Genomic DNA, 19886 nt, shown 5'->3' with positions numbered 1-19886 from the left:
CACCGGCTATAGAGGACTACAAAACCCAGCAATAGTACATTATAGCTGGCGGTATTCTGCATTGTGCTGCATAATGTACTATTGCTGGGTTTTGTAGTCCTCTATAGCCGGTGCCATTCTCCATTAATTGCTGTATAATTTTACACTTTTAATTTCACTATATTGCACACCACACTTTTTTTTTTCTTTTTTACTTCCACCGCTCCAAGCTTGCTTTTGTGATGGACTACAATCTCAATACAAACTAGTAGTCCATCACTGGAGCCATTTTTTTACATTTATTTTAATTTTATCCGATTAATCGATTAATCAAACTTAATAATCGGCTAACTAATCGATTTTGAAAATAATCGTTAGCTCTAATACACATACAGTATATTTCACATACAAACACATATTCACTGTGCCTAGCCTTGCTGCAACTCATTACGAACACCTACTATAATCATAGAAAAGAAAACAAAAGTCAGGTTTATTGTGACTTACATAAATGTTGAACATGATACATTGGCTTTAGTTTTCCCTTGAAAAGCTGTGCAAATGCCTCTACTTAGATACTAGCATATACTGGACATGCCAATGAAGTGATCAACAACTCACTAAGGAATTTTCACATTGTGAGTTCCATTTTAAAACAAATTGCAGAAAAGGTTGTCAATTGATCTTAGCTAGGGTCACTCAAGAGCTTTTCATGAGAGTGATTTTTTTTTTCTTTAATTTCAAAATTGAAATAGTGTGCGCAATCCTTATTGAGCTGCTCGTTGCTGTATTATCTGACCATGCAAGTCAATAGGAAATGTGTGAATCCTGACAGATATAAACTGCCTTCGAAGGAATTAATTAGAATTATTGTTTGTAGGGGACAGAAAGCAGTAAATAACACATTTAGCGATTTGACATATAGGGTATAAGGTAGATTGTCGCAGTAGTTAATAACCTTATAAAATCAGTACAAGCTTACTAAGGTATTCTAATCATAGCTCCGTGGATTAAGAAATACTCAAGCTGTGACATCAGCAGAGACACCTTGAACTTTTGAACATAATGGAAAGTGGCTAAGCATAATATTAGGAATTTCCTAGCAATGATTAAAATGGCTGAGAAAATGGATGTCTCTAACCATGAAAAATACAAATGGTATTTTAGAATACTTTGGTGCATAATTTAAGCATGACAGAGTAGATTTTCATTAAGATTCTCTTTTAATGCTGTTGAACACAGAATTTTTGCAGTGTAGCAATTCAGCTTGTCACTGAATTAACCCATCATTAAAACACATTAAAGTGCAAGTTCATCTTTTAGTCTGCTATAAGTAACATTTTCAGAAAAGATCACAATGACCTTTTTTTGGCAAATGTAGCTTAACTCTGTCATCATTTCTAAGCTTAGCCTAGTTAAAGTGTATGTAAAATATCTATCTATCTATCTATCTATCTATCTATCTATCTATCTATCTATCTATCTATCTATCTATCTATCTATCTATCAGTTCTGCTGCCGTCAGAATAAAAAAAACAAAAACACACCATAGGAATGCATAGCTAGATTCCTATTGGCTATTTAACTTTGCAATAGCCAATAGCAAACTAACTATTGCACCCGCCCTCTGCTGCTGTCAATCACCAGAGGGGGACCTGATGGAGAACTGCAGGTCCCCCTCTGCTGATTGACAGCAGCAGTGGGCTTGTGCAATAGCTAGTTTGCTATTGCAAAGTTAAATAGCCAATAGGAATCTAGCTATGCATTCCTATGGTGTTTGTTTTTTTTCATGGGGCCAGCGGCCCCTAGTCAGAGAAAAAAACAGATCGGAAGGAAAGTTGTACCCTTTCTGAGAGAAAGTGTTTCTCTCCTGGGCGGCTGGGTGCCATATTAGACTCTCAGAGCGTCCAGGAGAGTAATGACAGATGGCGTCCCTGGTTACCAGCTAACGAGGGATGCCATCTGTCATTACACACTTAGAACCCGGAGAGGCAGCTGTGATATCATAGCGGCCCGGCCGGGTTCTCAGTGTGTAATGACGGCATCCCTGGTTACCTGGATTCACAGGGATCAGTTACAATTTTGACAGTGGGTAGCCCTGCTGGATTGACAACAGTCAGTTACCTAATTGACTTCTGTCAAAAGAGCTGGGCTGAAAATATTGGCTGAACAGTGACTGCAGCCAGTCAGCTTCAGTCACTGGGTATTCTGACAGCAGCAGGCATCCCTTGAGGGGGACATTCACACTCTTTAGCTTCTGCCGTAGGCAGCTGAGTGAATGACCGACCTGAAGTGAGCCGAACACTGTTCGGCTATTCACTTCAGGCTGGTACGGCTGATTTCACATCGGCTTGCTTCACATGGCTTTGGGTCGGCCGAACATGCTCGGCATGTTCGGCCTGCAGAACAGAAAAATAGTTTTAAAAGTTTAAAAAAAGTAAATAGAAAACGATTGTGCGGAGCTAGCAGTGACAGCTAGCTCCGCCCAATAGTTTCCTATTGTCCGGCGGCTCTGCTGCCGTAAAAAAAAAACTCTCCCGGGTGCTCTGGGAGCCTCCCGCTCCCGGCCGCCCAGGAGAGAAACACTGATTTATCTTTTTTTTTTCTTTATTCCGACACGGAGCCATATCAGAATAGAAAATAAAAATATTAATAATTTTTCCCATTGAAATGCATTGCTACATTCCTATTGGCTATTTCAATTTGCAATAGCCAATAGTAAACTAGCATTGTGCCCGCCCTCTGCTGATGGACCTGATGGAGAACTGCAGCAGAGGGCGGGTACATTGGCTATTGCAAATTGAAATAGCCAATAGGAATCTAGCAATGCATTCCAATGGGCAAAACGACTTTGCTTATAAAGAAATGTAATTTATAGTCAGGCTTTGTACCGTTATCAGACACACGGTGGTCTGACCAAAGCTTTTGTTAATGAAGTAATTAATGCAAAAGATTAATTAGGGAATTCAAAGCAATTAATAATAGTAGCAGAGAACATTCTTTTACAGTGATATGTCTCCCCTGATCTTAGGTCTGTCCCTCAGGAGCAATTTAATAAAGGTCATGAGAACACGTGACACTTCTGCTCCACAACAAACATCTGTAATTGAATGGCAGTCTGCACATAATTGCTGCTTAAATGGTTAGCAGTTGTCAAAAAGCTAATAGAATGAAATAAATAAAGCCAATTAATATGAAAAGATGCTTACCACTGGTCAGCGTTAGTCTGCAGCGTCAGATAATGAATGGAAAAAGATTTAACTGTCATTTTTTTCAATTATGAGTACTGTACACTGATGAAAGGTTTGCCATTTTCCTTATTACAAAGTATTAATAAACGCACATAAAATTATTCTCATTATAATTTTGATTGTAATTGTATATAGCTTATTGGAAACAGATGCTTCAGGCTTTTTACTGTGCTTCTGGGTGGGACAAAATACTTTGAGGGTTATTCACAATGCTGCCGAAGGCAACGGTTTGAATAACCCACCCGAAGTGAAGTGAGTTTGCAGTTAAAGGAGATGTAGATTTTAGCTTTCTGAAGCACTGTTTATAGTAAACAATTCAATTTTTAAATGAAAAAATCTTTTTCACTTTTTTTTTTATGTATCTCTGGGGATCTCCTGTAGCATCTTTGCAGACACTTTGGGGGGAATTTATCAAAACTGGAGCAGATTTGCACTGTAACCAATTAGCTTCTCTGTCTCATTTTCAAATCTTATCTGAACAAACCAAAGATAGATGCTGATTGGTTGCCATGGGCAACCAATACAATGGATTCTCTGATTGGGTGAGGTGTAGATTGTGACGGCATCTGCCCCTCTTTTCCATTTAGAGAACCCTTTCTATTCATTGAAAAAAATACAAAGCGTTCTTTCAGTGGCAGCGGTGCCCAGCAAGTGATGCCCTGTGCTCAGTGTGGAGAGGCAAGGCTGCAGGAGCTGCATGTGGCTGTGAATTAAAAAAGTGATTTTTTTTTTAGCATCCCCAGCAGCCCTCCGTCAGGTATGGCTACTTACATTAAAGCAACATTTTTTCAGGCAATTTAAGTATGGTAGGACTTCTGTTACTTTTCATTTATCTATCCCAGTAGGACAATTACATAGTAGCTTTAAGTTTACATCTTTGATTTAGCATATTTATTTGCTACTGGTATAGGGAACTCTGCTCACACTTTCATACATGTAACTATGTGGGACTAGAGAGTTCTGCTTAAAGAACACTTCTAGGGAACAAGAAATAAGAAGAAATCAATCAGGAATCAATCAATTAGGAAGCTACTAGTGCTATTCAGTAAGCAAAGTGAATCCTAAAGTCAGAAAGTTTACTTAATTCACCCTAAATTGAGTTCTGTGGAAATCCTAGAACCGATGGATTACAGTCAATAGGGGAAGTAGTGGAATGGTGCAGTAATGCAATGTTTGGTTGAAAACTGAACTACTCAGCCTGTAACCTGTGCTCCCTGAATGCTTGTCGAAGTATAACTTTCAACTTTGAATGGAGTGTACTTTTAATATGGAGTACTGGGGTTCACAAGTACATTACATCAAAACACAATGCATACCAAACAGTACTTAACAGATCACAGTGTGTGTTCCATTGTGTAGCGAATAGTTCTAATACTATTTACTATTACTGACTTTAAACACAAATGATGTAGCCTGTTTGTACCATGCAATAAAAGAAAATGTAAGCCATGAATTACTTCCTACTGCTTTCTAATATATAAGGAATTGTTTGGCTTGTTGAGGCAGCTGCATTAAAAAATAACAGTGTTGTTGGATAATTTATATCTAATGTATTTTTGTGCCTTGTTTTGCTCTTTTTGCATGTTCAGCTATGTTGAGTTTTATAATAACTAGCAGCTATACTACAACTTTAATGAGATTCAAGGCATTTTTGTTTGAATCCTTACACAATGCTTTTTTAAATGAGATTTGTAAGATTGGGCTCCGAGCCAGCTTTACAGAACTCTTGCTATGTGAATTTCAAAATCCAAGATAAAGAAACAAAAAAAAAAAATAAAATCATAAAATATGTAAACCTTCACCAGAATAATCAAGTGGTTCATAAGAAAGAATCCCTAAACAGGACTGAACTGTGCAGCATCAAACCATATTTAATGATGAAGTATCTTGTTATACGCATTGTTGGACAATAATCAGAAATGATACTGAATTATTGAATATTTCAGATTATACAGTTTTTGCAGTAATTTGACTAGCTAAGAATACATAGTAACTGCTGAGTTGAAAATAAAATTCCTAAAGTGATTTATACGCCAAACTGGTTTTAACACTTTTTTACTTACAGCTGTAAACCAGAATATACTGTAGGAAAGATGTACACTGTTATCGTAAATAAGAAACTGATGGTTGCTGAAATAGCAGATAACCTAGTGGTATAGAGATGGGTGCTAATTATATTTCTTTCTCTGTTATCTTTGCAGATCCCTGTCACACAGCATGACATGTGGTGTCACCTCACAACAGGGTCCAGATAACAAAGCAACTTAGTGACTCAACAGTAAGTCATTTTCCTACTTCTTGCTCACAAAGAAATACAGCCCCTGTATTACATACTCAAACATGCTCAACCCTAGGAAAAAAAAACTAAGGTCTATTAACCAGTTGACATCCGCGGTGTTAAACCCCCTTCCCATCCAGGCCATTTTTCAGTGTTCAGTGCTGCGGTACTTTGACTGACATTTATTCCGTCATGCAGCGCTGTACTGAAATGAATTTTTTTGGGGACAGATAGAGCTTTCTTTTGGTGGTATTGCTGCTATATGTGAAACACCCGGTAACGGGTGTGTGCAACGGTCGGGTCTTTTCTGCCCGTGCGTGCCCGCTAGGGGGCGCGCGCGAGCAGAAAAAAATTGCCGTCAATTTTTTGCCGGCAACCCGCAGATGTAGCAGTGCCGTCCGTCCGTTTTTTTACCACGGGCGGACGGCAAGAGGTTAAATAAATATTTACCTGCCTGATTTTTTTTTTTACTTGCCTTTTTTGTTCCTTGAAATCCATGTGCTCTTCTCTCTGTGGCTTCCTCTTCATGTGCCTGCATCCTACGTAGGGTGCCTGGCCCATAATGATGACGTGGAGCCAATTTCTTCTTCGGCTTAGTCTATGAATGCACGAATGTCAGCGAGTCAGCCTGTAGACCAACTCAGGGGCATGCAGTTTAGGGTGACAGAGCTGCTTCTTCTTACATGTACAGTGGTGGACATTGTCACACTAGAAAAGGAAGTTACTTACAGGCAGGGTAACCAGGCAAAAAGAAGAAAAGAAAACAATTACCATGCCCCAACATGCTAAAGTTAAACTGCTATTTTATGATTTTTTACTTGTAGGTTTATCTACACTTTTAAGTGAACTTTTCCACTCAAAATATTGTGAAACTGCAGCATTCATTTTAAGCAGGAACCCTTAGATGTCCACTTGTGCCTTCAAATATGTTTCCAAGTGCTTTAGTTCTCTGAAACACCGGTACTCCAACATAGAGCACTCTGATTTGCTATTACCAACTTTGCTTCTGTCAAGGGCTGGCCTTCCCCCTTCTGCAACTAAACCCATCATACTTTCAAGGGGCAAAGGGGGTTCTTCACAGTAAGATCAGTTAGGGTCTGGAACTCACTGCCACAGGCGGTGATTTCAGCAAAAAATGTGGAATTGTTCAAGAAACTTTTGGACGATTTCTTAAGGGACCGTAATATACAGGGGTACGGGTACTCCTAGAATGAGATCCTAATAGGTTGGACTTGATGGACTAATGTCTTTATTCAACCTCAAATACTATGTAACTATGTAACTTAAGAAGTTTGGTGTGGATGGGAAGGCAGCTGAGATCCGTGGTGTTTGAAAAGCGGATGGAACATGTATGCAGACACCTGATGTTGCCCAATTTACATTCATGCTGTAAGAACATTTTGATTGTAATGCTTCCTAACCATGACTGTTTTACTTTATATTTGTACTCCAAAAATCAAGTAATACATATAATATTTTAAAAAAAGGTTCTGTAAACTTGTTATTGAACATACCACCCTTTTTCATGCTGATTACGAGCATTTTAACATTGGTAAAGTTGTTTTGGGACAGGCCCGCAAAAGATCTGATGCACAGTAGACATGCTAGCCTGGGGGGTGGAATAGGAGCTGGTTAATGTGCAACATAGCATTCTTCTAAAATTTGGCAATAGGTTTCCACCTCCTCCCTGGGCTGCTAAAGAAGTCTGCTTTAACATTTATCAGTATACAGTATGTGTGTATGAAAGATATAAAAAATGAAATCACACACATTAACGAAAAAATATTTTAAATGTTCTAGATTTAACATGCAATGGGTGGAATTTACTAAAACTGGAACAGGCAGAATCTGGAGCAGTTGCTCATGGCAACCAGTGTTTTAAAACATTCCCCTCAATGTATTGAAAATTTGCTCCATGGCAGCTCACCACTTCCTTGTTTCTCACTGAAATCCTTAGTAGGGAAGTGAAAGCTCCTCCATCCACCTTTAGCTATTTGCAAGTCAATGGCATATGTTTTTGACTTGAAATACAATTTAATACATAGACCAGTAGTTTCCAGGCAGAGTCCTAATCAATCTTAGCCATATAAGAGCTTCTTAGAGTACGTGTTTGCTTATATTTGACGGTACAGGAGCTACATTACAGGGCAAATAAATTAAAAAGGAAGACATTAGGACACATGGCGGTACAAAGATAATGACATAAATAAAGGAGTAAAGCAGTTAGATGAAAGCCATAAGATGATAAAGTAGTACTGAAAAATGCTTGCTGGGCTACACTATGGCCGTTTATCCAATATTATTTCCCAAAAATGACATTTTAGTATTGGTAGCAGCAAAGAAAAATTATCCTTTTGAATGTTTAAAGGTTGTGCTGCTTTGCTAAATGAATAATGTTAGCACAGAATAGCATTTTGGGGACGATAATATATTACTAACATCTAACATTTGCTGTTAGATAATAGGCAATTTCCTTTTCCTTGCAATATACAGTAACTACTGACTGTACATTAACAGGGCTAAATGAAGGAATATAAGCAGCTCAGTACTTAAAGTGTATGCAAACCCTAACAATGAACTTCTTATTTGTTTAAGTTTGTTCTGCTAACTACAGTATACCATTCAACATTTTTTTGTCATTCTATTTGCCAAGTTAAAAAAGTACTTGTGGATTTTGCCAGATATGTTGTAAGGTAATATAATCCTGTGCTCTCTCTCTCTCTCTCTCTCTCTCTCTCTCTCTCTCTGCAAGTTATGGAGATGAGGGGAGGAAAGGATGAAGAGAGGTCTATATTCTGTGTTTTTGTAATCCATGAGAAATAAAATAGGCAGAGCTCACAAAAAATACACTGAGGGGGGGTTATCAATACTGGACAGGCAGAATATGGAGCAGTTGCCCATGGCAACCAGTCAGCTTCTCTCTATTTTGTTCAGTTAAGATTTGAAAATGAAAGAGAGAAGCTGATTGGGTGCTGTCCACAGCTACTTCACATTTTCTCTGCCCCAGTTTTGATACATTTCCCTCACTTTGTTGTCAAAGAGGAGGTAAGGAGCACACTATGGGGTCTATTCACAAAGCTGCCGAAGGATCTAGCCGTAGCTTCGGCCAATCCTTCAGCTAGCTTCGGCCCCAGGACCCCTTTGGTTCAGTAGAACCGAAGGGCTGCTGTACGGGCTATTCACTATAGCCCGTACAGCTCCCGAACGTGGCCGAGCGGCTCAGTCGAGCCGAACGCATATGCCTCGGCTCGGCTGAGCCGCGCTGAAAGCCGAATTATTGTACCACATGTGTGCCATTGCATTCAGTTCTGTGCATGTCCACACTTCTGTATACAATGACCAAAACTAGTGATGTGCCCTCTGTAAAACAAACATTTCCCCCTATAATAATATTATTTACAGAAGGCAACTTGAAGAATTGCTCACACACTTGGGAGTCTAATTCAAAATCATGTGGATAGGAACAGATTTTTTTTTTTCTTTTTGGTTGCCATGTATATTGCTTTTGCCTAGAATTTCTAACACAGGGGTCTCAAAATACGGACTGCTTACCTGACTTGCGGGTGCAGCTACTTGGTCTGCATCTGTCAGAAGCAGATCACATAGCTGTTCCTGTCAGTGTCGGCACTCAGTTCCTTTTGACCAGCGTTCTGACAGTCTTTACTGTTCTGACAGTCTTTACTGAGCGCCGGCCAAAAGGATGGATTATTAAGGTCTGCACCAGCCAAAAGGTGCAGACCTTACTAATGAACCACTGGATCACCAGCGATTGTGCCTCCCCTCCTCCTCCCTGGAAGAATGTAAGCAGGTGACAGGGCTCTTTATTTTATTTTATAGGTGTGTGTGTGCGGGCGGGGGGTTGTATTATTATGTATAAGTGTATGTGTGTATTTCTGTGTGTGTGTGTTGGGGGGTGGGGGGGGGTTGTATTTTTCTGTGTGTCTGGGGGCCCATTTAGACCTGTAAGTTAAGGTGCGTTTTAGGGATCCGTGCATCAGGAGCTTACCTTTTTCTGAAATAGGATTCCCTAATCTGCCGCATGCAGCAGCTGTCACACGTTCAATTTAATGATCAGGTGACCGGTGGAACACCGCATGTCATCATATGTGATATAATTACATGCAGTTAGAAAATAATCACTCTCCCTGTATGCATGATCGATGCATCCAGGGATAATGCTTGATTGCTAACCACATGTAATCATATCACATACGATGCATAAACATGTGAGTCAGCGTTTACATGCAGCAGCTGTCACCTAATCATTAACTTGAATAGTTGACAGCTGCCACTTGTAAACAGCAGATTTGGGATTTTAGCTGCAGGAAAAGGCCAATTCAGGACACAGGAATCCCTAATCGTACCTAAACTTACATGTTGAATGGGGCTTTACTGTGTGTTCACAAACAATAGCAATCAAAGTTAATCCCCCAGCGCTAACAGTGATCAACTCTCTATTCCACTTCTCAAATAGATTGGCACCAGGAGTGATGCTCCTCCTTAGATCGGAAAGCTCTTGTCCATACATGTAAAGAAACACAAAACAGAGAATCCACCCTGTGCAGTACTGTTTTATTGGTATAAATTTGTTTAAAACAATATAGGCTACTCACAAGTGTAACAGTGTACAAGCTTGTCAACAGACTCGGGGAATAAGAAGCTGTGAATACAAGGATTCCATACGGACTCTTACAGTCTTCGATCAGAGTAACACTGACACCGACATCAGCTGTGAGTGCAGTGGTTGGCATCCATTAAGTATCACATAATTATACATTAGATTGCAAACACAATTATATATAAAACCATAGATAATAGACTTCATATTATAGATCATATAATAGACGGGTCCTAGAAGTCTAGGATCTCCTTCATTATTCTATATAAATAATCCATAAAATCTCATGTATGGGCTAAAAAAGGATTCAAAATGATAATATCCATGATCATTAATATTGTAAATCATAGCTAAAAATATGTCCTTGAGAAGGAAATGTAGCATATACAATTACATAAATTTATATACATTTCTTAAAGGCTGAAAAAACTGAAAAGTCTAAAGTGTAAAAGGAGGGGGGATGACCCATGTGCACACGAACTTCGAATCCTTGTATTGACAGCTTCTTATTCCCAGTGTCTGTTGACAAGCTTGTATGCTGCTACACTTGTCAGTAGCCTGTATTGTTTTTAACAAATTTATACTAATAAATCAGTACTGCACAGGGTGGGCGTTCTGTTTTGTGTTTCATTATATTTATTGTTCTGTATTTGTGTGTGCATTTCTGCTTGTGGGGCTGTGTGTGCACATATTTCTATGTGTGCGTATTTCTGTTTGTGATTATTTCTATGTATGTGCATTTCTGTGTGTGTTTTTCTATGCGTGCATATTTCTGTTTGTGTGTATTTCTGTGTGTGTGTGTATTTCCATGTGTGTGCATATTTCTATGTGTATGCATTTCTCTGTGTGTATTTCTGTGTGTGAGTGAATGTGTGAATCTGTTGGTCCTCTATGATTACGATGAAAGCCTGTAGGAAACAAAAACAAAAAACAAACAAAATAACGCACATATACTGACACTGCACACATATACACATGAATATATACTAATATGACACCTTCAGAAACATTAACATGCATGCCAACATAATTCACATACATCCTGACAATACACACACACAAACCATCACAAAAATATACTGCCATTGCATATAAAGAAACTACCACGAACACATATACTGACATTATAAACCCACACAGACATTAACACCGGTACCATATATAGTTACATCATATAAGTATGACCTTTTATGACAATTAGCAAGCGGGCCCCATGGGAGATAAAAGTTTGTCCAGTGGCCCCCAAGTGAATTGAGTTTGAGATCTTTGTTCTAACAGAACCCCTATATTAATTTTTTATGTATTGTAAAAATGTTTTAAAAAAAACTACACTATGATTTTTCATGTTTGTAGTTATTCTGTAAAAAAATGAATACATAAAATACTTATTAATTACAATGAAGATAATTCAATAAATGCATAACATAATCAATAATTATAACATCATTTATATGAGCTCATCCATAATCTCTGCAAACGCAATTGATTCAGCATATGTAAACTTAAGACCATCAATGAATCAACTGAATCAGCTAATGACGGCAAAAAAAACCTGACAGACTGTCTCCATTGTGGAGATTAATCACACCTAATCCAAAGTAATAATAAACTTCAAAGGCTTTCAAATTCCCTACCTGTTTAACCTAATGAAAATGATCGTAATAGTCTACATGTTGCCTTTCTATGCAATGCCTGTCTAGTGATAATAAATATAAAGTTAATAAGCTGATTTTTGATTGCTCTAAAGAATGCACAAATATGTGTGTCTATTGTATGTGTATATTTGATTATCGGTATCATCAGTGCCTAGAAGCTTGGTTGTAAGTCATTGCCAGGCAGGATCTAGGTGTCTGATGTGTGTCTAGGCAGTGGAAGAAGTAACCATGCCAAGATTCTAGTTCAGAGGATAGTTTGGGGAATCTTAGTGGGCATGAGAAAACCACTTAAGCTGCCACACAACTATTAGAGTACACTAGATTGTATGCAAGATTTGCTTCTGCCTTTGCGTGTCTAGCCAGCTAGATTTGGCGAGTCTCTCTCCAGTGGTGGTCAGTGGTAATGCAGGAGATTGAGTGGATGTACTTCCTCTAGAGGTTATAGTGCCTGGGTTAGCTATCCTGTACTTGCTAGTGAGAGCAGTGTATGTGGTTTGTGAAGCCTGTGTGTCAGTCTGCTTGAGTGCACAATTCATGGACTAGGAGTGTCCGGGAAAAGGTTTCCCACAAGCCTGTAACTTGTGGGTGGTGGCAGCTTAGATTGGTTGATTCGTGTGTGCGTGTTGTGCTTTACGGCTGCTTCCGTTGCGTCTGTGGACTGGGAGGCACTCTGGTGGTTCTCGTGACCATCTACCAGCTTGCTGGCCGATCTCCGAGGACATGCAAAGGACGGTGATAGCCCAAGCATCGTCCAGCCTTCCCGCGACCCATACCCCCTTGGTGCCTCCCCTCCTTGGTCCACCTTTCTGTGAAACTTGGTGGCAGCAGTGGGATAACAGCATTTAGTGCCTGTGTTAAGTAATTAAACCTTGTGCTAAAGGCTAGAATTCCTTGTGAGGAGTAACCAGTCATCAAAAACTGATCAGTGCATATTTTGTTGTTGTGGCATACAGTACTTGCAAACAGTTGTTGCCGTACCCATTTTTTTTTTCTATATTTTATTTGATAACACTTCGAGATAGCCACCTTCGAAATGATAACCTGCTACAAGAGACAGTCCCTCGAAACCCTGATTGACCTCTGTGAGCTAAAAGGGATCGATATGGTTGGCAAAACAAAGAATAAGCTCATCTGCGCTTTGATAGAGAAGGAGGTGGAAGAGAGTACCATGGCAGGCGAGTCCAGCAAGAGTGCCAATGTCTGTCTTTGGAAAGCACCCAAGAGCTTTTGGAAACCGATCACCCCTATAGGTGCCATCATCTCATTTTACAGTTCCAAGAAATTGAAAAAGAGCACCTACTGAAGACGGAAAGAGCTGAAATAATGCACCAACATGGGATGGTTCATCTCCAGTACGAGATTGCATCCTTACAACCATCTACATCAGGATCTACAGTAGTCAAACCTACATCTGTGGAGACCTGAATGTGTAACCAAGTTTAGCATATCACCGGCCACTGTCCAGAGAAGAGGAGGTCTTGTTCCCCCATCAAGTGTGAAAAGTGCATCCGCTACAGTGTTGGGGGACTCCCAGAAAGCCTCAGCTTTTAACTAGCGGCCTTAGGAGAATAGATGTATTCTTTCTCCTTTGAGAGAAGCAAACAACTTTTTTTCTCTTTTGGTTTTTCTCAATATTTTTTTTCTCCTAACAAGATTCTGTAGCTTCCGCAGTGCTACCAAGGCTCCGTTTTTGCAGCTTCCATATCAGTTACTCCTGGCCTCTGCCCAGACCACACCAGGAAGAAGCTGTGGATCAGGAGCTCAACACGGCATGGTTAAATAAAACCTGAGCTCACTCATTGTTTACACTGCACACATACATATGCCATAGTCTTTGTACCCAGAAAATATGCTTCAATTCCTGTTCCACAAGCAAGAGTGTCACAAATAATCTCAGTGCAATTGTTTTAAAAAAAAGAAAAGCTTTTTTTTACATATGCTTTTCTGCAACTAGTCTGTATGTAGCATACAGTACAACTTTTAAGGTACAGAAGTCATGGATATTTAACATACAGCACAGTAATTAGAGTATGCCAGTCAGGAGTATGTACTGCACAGTGTCCATTACAGATTTCTGACTGCTGAACTTGTATAATGTGGCATGTATTGCATACTCCTGACCACTGCACTTTGTATACTGTGCTGTACATTGCATACTCCTGACCACTGAGCTTCCCACATACAGAGTGCAGTGGACAGGAGTACTTAAAACAGAACTAAAGGCCATGTATATTCACCTCTCGTCCAGTGATACAATATCCACCTGGCCATTGACAGTGCCAACATCTTCAGCCATCTTGATTGGCACAATTGCATGGGAGTTAATTCATGCAAGTACTGAGGCATACTGACAATATACTAAGTTCTAAAGTATTTTGCAAACAGGAAGCCAAGAAACTTTAACTGCAGAAGAGACATATAGTATGCTCGCAGTTTTTTTTTTGACTGGGACAAGTTCTGCTTTAACACACAGCACAGAGTGCAACGCTAAGACATACTGTATGTAATGTACAGTCCTTCTAACTGGGTGTACAGTTTAAGACAACTCCTTAAAAAAACTATTCAGCCACCCTCAAGCAACAATTCCTCGCCACCCCAGGCAAAAAGTTTGATCACAAAATCCCCAAACAAAATCCTCCCCTTGTAGTTAAATAAACCCTCTGCCCAAGCAAATCCCCCCTAAGCAAAAAATCTAATTTCCCTCATCTTGCCGTTGCCTGCAAAAATTCCCCCCCAAACAAAATTCACACCTTCCATTAACCATCCCAAAAAACCCACCCCTATTGAAATCTCCTTCCTCTAAGCCCTTATCCCCACACCAGCTGTTAGGATATTTGCACTACCTTCCTCATGCCCCTCTAAGCCAAAATCACCCCAGCACAAATTTCCCCATACCTGAAATGTGCTCACCAGACCTCAGATGTAGTGTCACATGGTGGAGTGAGGGGAAGTCTCAGAGCCAAAGAGGGGAGCTTTCCTTAGCTCTGCATGTCTGCTGTGTCTGAGGTTGAAGCGGGCAGCCTCAGGGCCTGGACCATCCACCAATGGTGATGGCCATGATGCCATGATGCTTTTCTTAGTTCACCTAAGAAGAACAGAAGGCATATAAGCAGCATTATTTGGATGTCCTGTGCACACTGCAATGTGAGACTGCACCATGCACATTAAACATTAGTGTATTATTTGCTAGATGGGTTAAAGAATCACGTTCAATTATAGCCTGTACATTATTTAGCTTCTGCAATACCACAATACAAGCATACTATAGCGGTCTATCCTAGCTTTTATTGATCTCCTTTTAGTAAAGCAGGCCCATTGTCTGGGTATTCTCTTTCCTTAAGATAATTGCACATAGTATTAAACTATGCTATATTCTTCAGGATTTGAACCAATCCAATTTTTCTAAGCTATCCCTTTTCAGGTGCATCTAATCACTGGTCACCGCATGGCCCGTAACCACAGGTGCACTAACCACTAGTCATCATATGGCCCATATTCAGTTTTAGTATATACAATACTAAAACAATACAATACCTTAAAATAGTATGTCCTTTTACATATTGTGATGGTTTTAACTTTGGACAACATAGAGCAGTGGTGGCGAATCTATGGCATGTGTGCCAGAGAGGGCACACAGGGCCCTCTCTGCTGGCACGCGAGCCCAGGTTCAGGGGCCACCTCTGAAAATAAGTCCCACTCTCCCCGATCACCTCAGTAGGCGATCCGGGCCAGTCACATTCAGGCAACGGTGGCCTCTAAAAAGGCATATTAAATAGCTGCTTGCTCCTCGCTAGGACCACGAGAGGCCCCAGCACACGGCCATCTAACATGCCTGTTTGGAGGCCGGCGCTACCTGATTGTAACCTGCCCGGATGGCATACCGAAGCGTTCCAGGATGGTCAGACTTATTTTATTTAGATAGCTACAGCCGTACAGCCCTCCTCCCTGAGAGCCGCACAGCCCCCTTGAGAGCCAAACAGCCTCCCCTGAGAACCTGTTTAGAGGCCGCCACTGCCTGATTGTGACCGGCCCGGATCGCATACCGAAGTGATCCGGGATGGTCGGACTTATTTTATTTAGAGAGCCGCAACTGCCACCCCACGGAGAGCTGCACAGCCCCCCCACGAGAGCCACACAGCCCCCCTAAAAGTTGCAAAGCCCCCCTGAGAGCCTGTTTAGAGGCCACTGCTGCCTGATTGTGACCAACCCGGATCACATAGCAAAGCGATCTGGGATGGTCGGACATATTTTATTTAGAGAGCCGCAACTGCCCTCCCCCGAGAGCCCCACTGAGAGCCGCACAGCCCTTCTGAGCGCGTACAGACCGACTGAGAGCCTGCAGAGCCCCATGGAGAGCCACACAGCCCTGCATGAGCCTGTACAGACCACCTCAGAGCCGCACAGCCCCCCTGAGCACATACAGCCCCCTGAAAGCTGCAGAGCCCACAAGAGCCCATACAGCTCGTCTGAGAGCTGCACAGCCCATCTGAGAGCCCACACAGCCCTCCAGAGACCCTGTCAGGCCACCAACCCAGAGCATCACAGAGTATGCAGCTTATATTATTCTGCATTGCTGTATAATATATTGCTGGGATTTTTAGTCCTTTATAGCTGATGGTATTATTCTGCATTGCTGTATAATGTATTGCTGGGATTTGTTGTCCTCTATAGTTGGTGTTATTCTGCATTGTTGTATAATGTATTGTTGGGATTTATAGTCCTCTATAGTTAACTGTATTCTGAATTGCTACATAATGTATTGCAGGGATATATAGTCCTCTATAGTTGGCGGTAGTCTGCATCGAAGTATAATGCATTGCTGAGATTAGTTCATCTACAGGTTGGAGTCAGTGGCAGAACTACCAGGGCCATAGTGGTCACAGCTGCAACTGAGCCCTGGTGCTCCACCACTGACTCCAAGCTGTAGAGAGACTATTCCCTTGCAGTGTGCTGCGTGACATGTACCTTAGTAGCACACTGCAATGGAACACTTCACTCATTAGCACAGAAAAAAAGGTACATGCCACTCTGTAGTGTAGCTAAAACCTCTTGTATTGCATTTTTCTTCTAAGGTTTATGCACATAAACAGTTCAGACGGTCGTATAAAGTGTTTTTCTGAAATAAATCATCAGTATTCGGGTCTAAGTGCGGGGTTGGCACTTTGAGACACATAAGTTGGTTTAGTGATCCAGTTTGGGCACTCGGGCTCAAAAAGGTTTGACATCACTGACACTGAAAATATTGAGTATAGTGTGGGAGTAAAATTTAAAAAAATCGCAAATAATTAGTTTTTTTTAGGTTGTTGAGTAAGTAACCTGGTTTAAGCACATTCCAAAACATCCAAAATGCTGGAACCTTTGCTATACTTAGCTGTAAAATAAACATTTTCAAGTATAGTGCATTCCCCACAGAATGTAAACAGAGCAATGTGTGGCTGTTCACACTAGATCTAAGAAAAAGACAAAAAACAAAACATGTCTCTGAGAGGACAAAGATTGAACACATTTCTTTAGGGTGTCCACGTATGGACACATGTCTAGTAATAGACAGGAGCCAGTTAGTGTAATTCCTGGTCACACACCACCTGGACACTGTAGTTCCTACATTGTCACTAGTGATGGGCTGAACACCCCCTGTTCGGTTCGTATTCAAACACCCGAACGCCCGAAAAGTTTGAATACATGATATGCAAGTTATTGTCCATAAAAAGGTGTATGGGGGTCTGGGTACTGCCCCCGGGGACAGGAATCAATGAAAAATAAATAAAATACAGTTTTTAAAGGAGCAGTGATTTTAACATCACTTAAAGGGTAAGAATGAAAATGAAAAATTCCTTCAAATATCACCCCCGGGGCGTCCCCTTAACCTGCCTGTGAAGTGGCGGATCTGAGGGATGTATAGAACCTGCTGCAGCAAAAGTGACATTTGTAAAAAGATGAATGAATTTTTTTTTTTTACTCTTAAAGTGTGCAGTCCCCACCCAAACAATACCAGACCCTTTATTGGGCTGGAAAAGTGAGCGCCCCCCCCCCTTCCTTCCCACACCAGGCCACATGCCCTTGGCACTGGGAGGCTGTCCCCATGCCGATGGGGACAAGGGCCTCGTCCCCACAACCCTGACCCAGTGGTTGTGGGGGTCTGCGGGCAAGGGTGCTTATTTGCATCGGGGTACCCCTTTAATTAAGGGGGCACCCAGATGCCGCCCCCCTCCCTTGTGAATGAGTAAGGGGTACTTGTACTAAAGGGTTAAATAAAATAGTTATTAAAAAGTCCAGACTTTTGATAAAATCCTTTAATTGAAAAAAAACAAACATGTTTTTGACAGTTTTTTTTACATGTTTAAAAAAAAGAAAAGCCCAAAAATGGATCCACTGATGTAATCCATAGTCAATCACGACGTCCAGCGTTGTCCACGACGACGACGAAATAAAAAATAAAACAATAAAAAATAAATTGAAATAATTTTTAAAAACGACGACCGCCATCCCATCCGACTCCCGCCGCATTATGGCATTTTGACAGATGCTGGCAAAACATAAACAATTGGGCTAATTGACAGCTAGCTCCGCCCAATTGTGTAGTTTGCCGGCATCTGATAGGCAAGACATGATTGGGCAGAGTCATTATTACTTTGCCCAATCATGGCTCCAAATGAGTACTGAGCCCTGATTGGGCAAAGTCTTGCGCCTGACCTGTGGTCTTTAACCAATTAGAGCTTCAGAGGGCTCTTTGCAGTATTGGACGTTGCACGGTCGAACATGTTGGAATCGAACTGGCGGACCATCCCTAATTGTCACACCCCTGTGCCCAAAAGCAAACCTATTCCCTTAGTAATTGTATAATTCTGTCACTTAGCCTGTAGAGTAAACTATTCCCGGTATCTGAAAGTGTGTTAAAATATGTTTACAGTTTATAGCCCCAAATCATTTCTAAATACCAGAACACATTATTTACAACCAGCTTTTGTAGTCACCAATTAACTTCCACCTCCTGAGTCTAACTATTGGCTATTTAATCTGCTCATTGATTTAATGGGCCATTAGTAAGCCTCTGAAGGTAGGAGGAGGGAAGTAGAGCTTGTGATCACAGTTAGTGATTTCTACAGTATATAAATACCTAGATGTCCCGGTCTTTGGGGTGCTGACAGAAAGCATTCTCTACAAAGTATGTGAAGGGTTTGTAGCTTTGCTAAAGCCACTTGTTTGTTTTAAGGCGTTAATATCAATGCTTACAACCTCCCTGGCTGTATGGTTATCTCAGTATTTTTTCTTTTTTTCCTCTTTTTTTACTTTTGAATTTCTCGCCAGTTCCGCCCCCCTGCAATGCCGGCGCTCGCGGGGAAGGAACCCGAAAGATGCCCGAGTGTGGCTCGGGGTTACCGCTTTTGGTATGGAAAATTTACCCCCGAGCCAAACTTGGGATTACCGCCAGGAAGGTTAAAGGTAACTTATATTACATATAAATAAGATCTGCCTAGGAATGTCTGTCTCTATGCTATCAAATCTTTTGTGTATCTGTAGATAAAACATTTCTGCTACCCCATTTTATATATCATATTATTTTCATAATAGTTTTCATACTGTTTTGCCTGATTTTATACCAGATCATCATAGACGGAACACTTTTTATGATCTAAGAGTTACGTTATTTGCAGGTAATTACACACATACATTACCTGATTGTGTGTATGTAGCTAGTTACATTGCAATGTGGCCCTTTTAATTATGTTTTCAGTATACACTGTTGTTGATAAATTGAACATGTCATCCTATATACTGCATGGACATGGCAATGGAGAATGGCAACCGGCTATAGAGGACCACAAATCTCACCAATTCATGATTATTCAGCAATGGAGAATGGCGACTGGCTATAGAGGACCACAAATCTCACCAATTCATGATTATTCAGCAATGGAGAATGGCAACCGGCTATAGAGGACCACAGATCTCACTAATTCATGATTATTCAGCAATGGAGAATGGCAACCGGCTATAGAGGACCACAAATCTCAGCAATTCATGATTATTCAGCAATGGAGAATGACCACCAGCAATCATAGTTTACTGAGATTTCTAGTCCTCTATAGCCGGTTGCCATTCTC

The 19886-nt window shown here is 40.8% G+C and overlaps 1 long non-coding RNA gene across 1 annotated transcript in view; it reads left to right on the top strand.

The window, feature by feature from the left end:
• LOC108797617 overlaps nt 1-15452 on the top strand; it is a 20076-nt gene extending 4624 nt beyond the window's left edge. The window contains exons 2-3 of the long non-coding RNA XR_001941897.1: nt 6163-6168; nt 15377-15452. This is a non-coding gene — a long non-coding RNA (uncharacterized LOC108797617). The remainder of the gene's footprint in view (nt 1-6162; nt 6169-15376) is intronic.
• Nucleotides 15453-19886: the final 4434 nt, after the last annotated feature.

Source organism: Nanorana parkeri, unplaced genomic scaffold (genome assembly GCF_000935625.1).
Source record: "Nanorana parkeri isolate BGI_ZX_2015 unplaced genomic scaffold, ASM93562v1 scaffold1310, whole genome shotgun sequence".
In the NCBI taxonomy this organism is placed as follows: domain Eukaryota; kingdom Metazoa; phylum Chordata; class Amphibia; order Anura; family Dicroglossidae; genus Nanorana; species Nanorana parkeri.
Note: the sequence above shows the minus strand (reverse complement) of the source record. Positions and strands in the feature narration are given on the sequence as shown.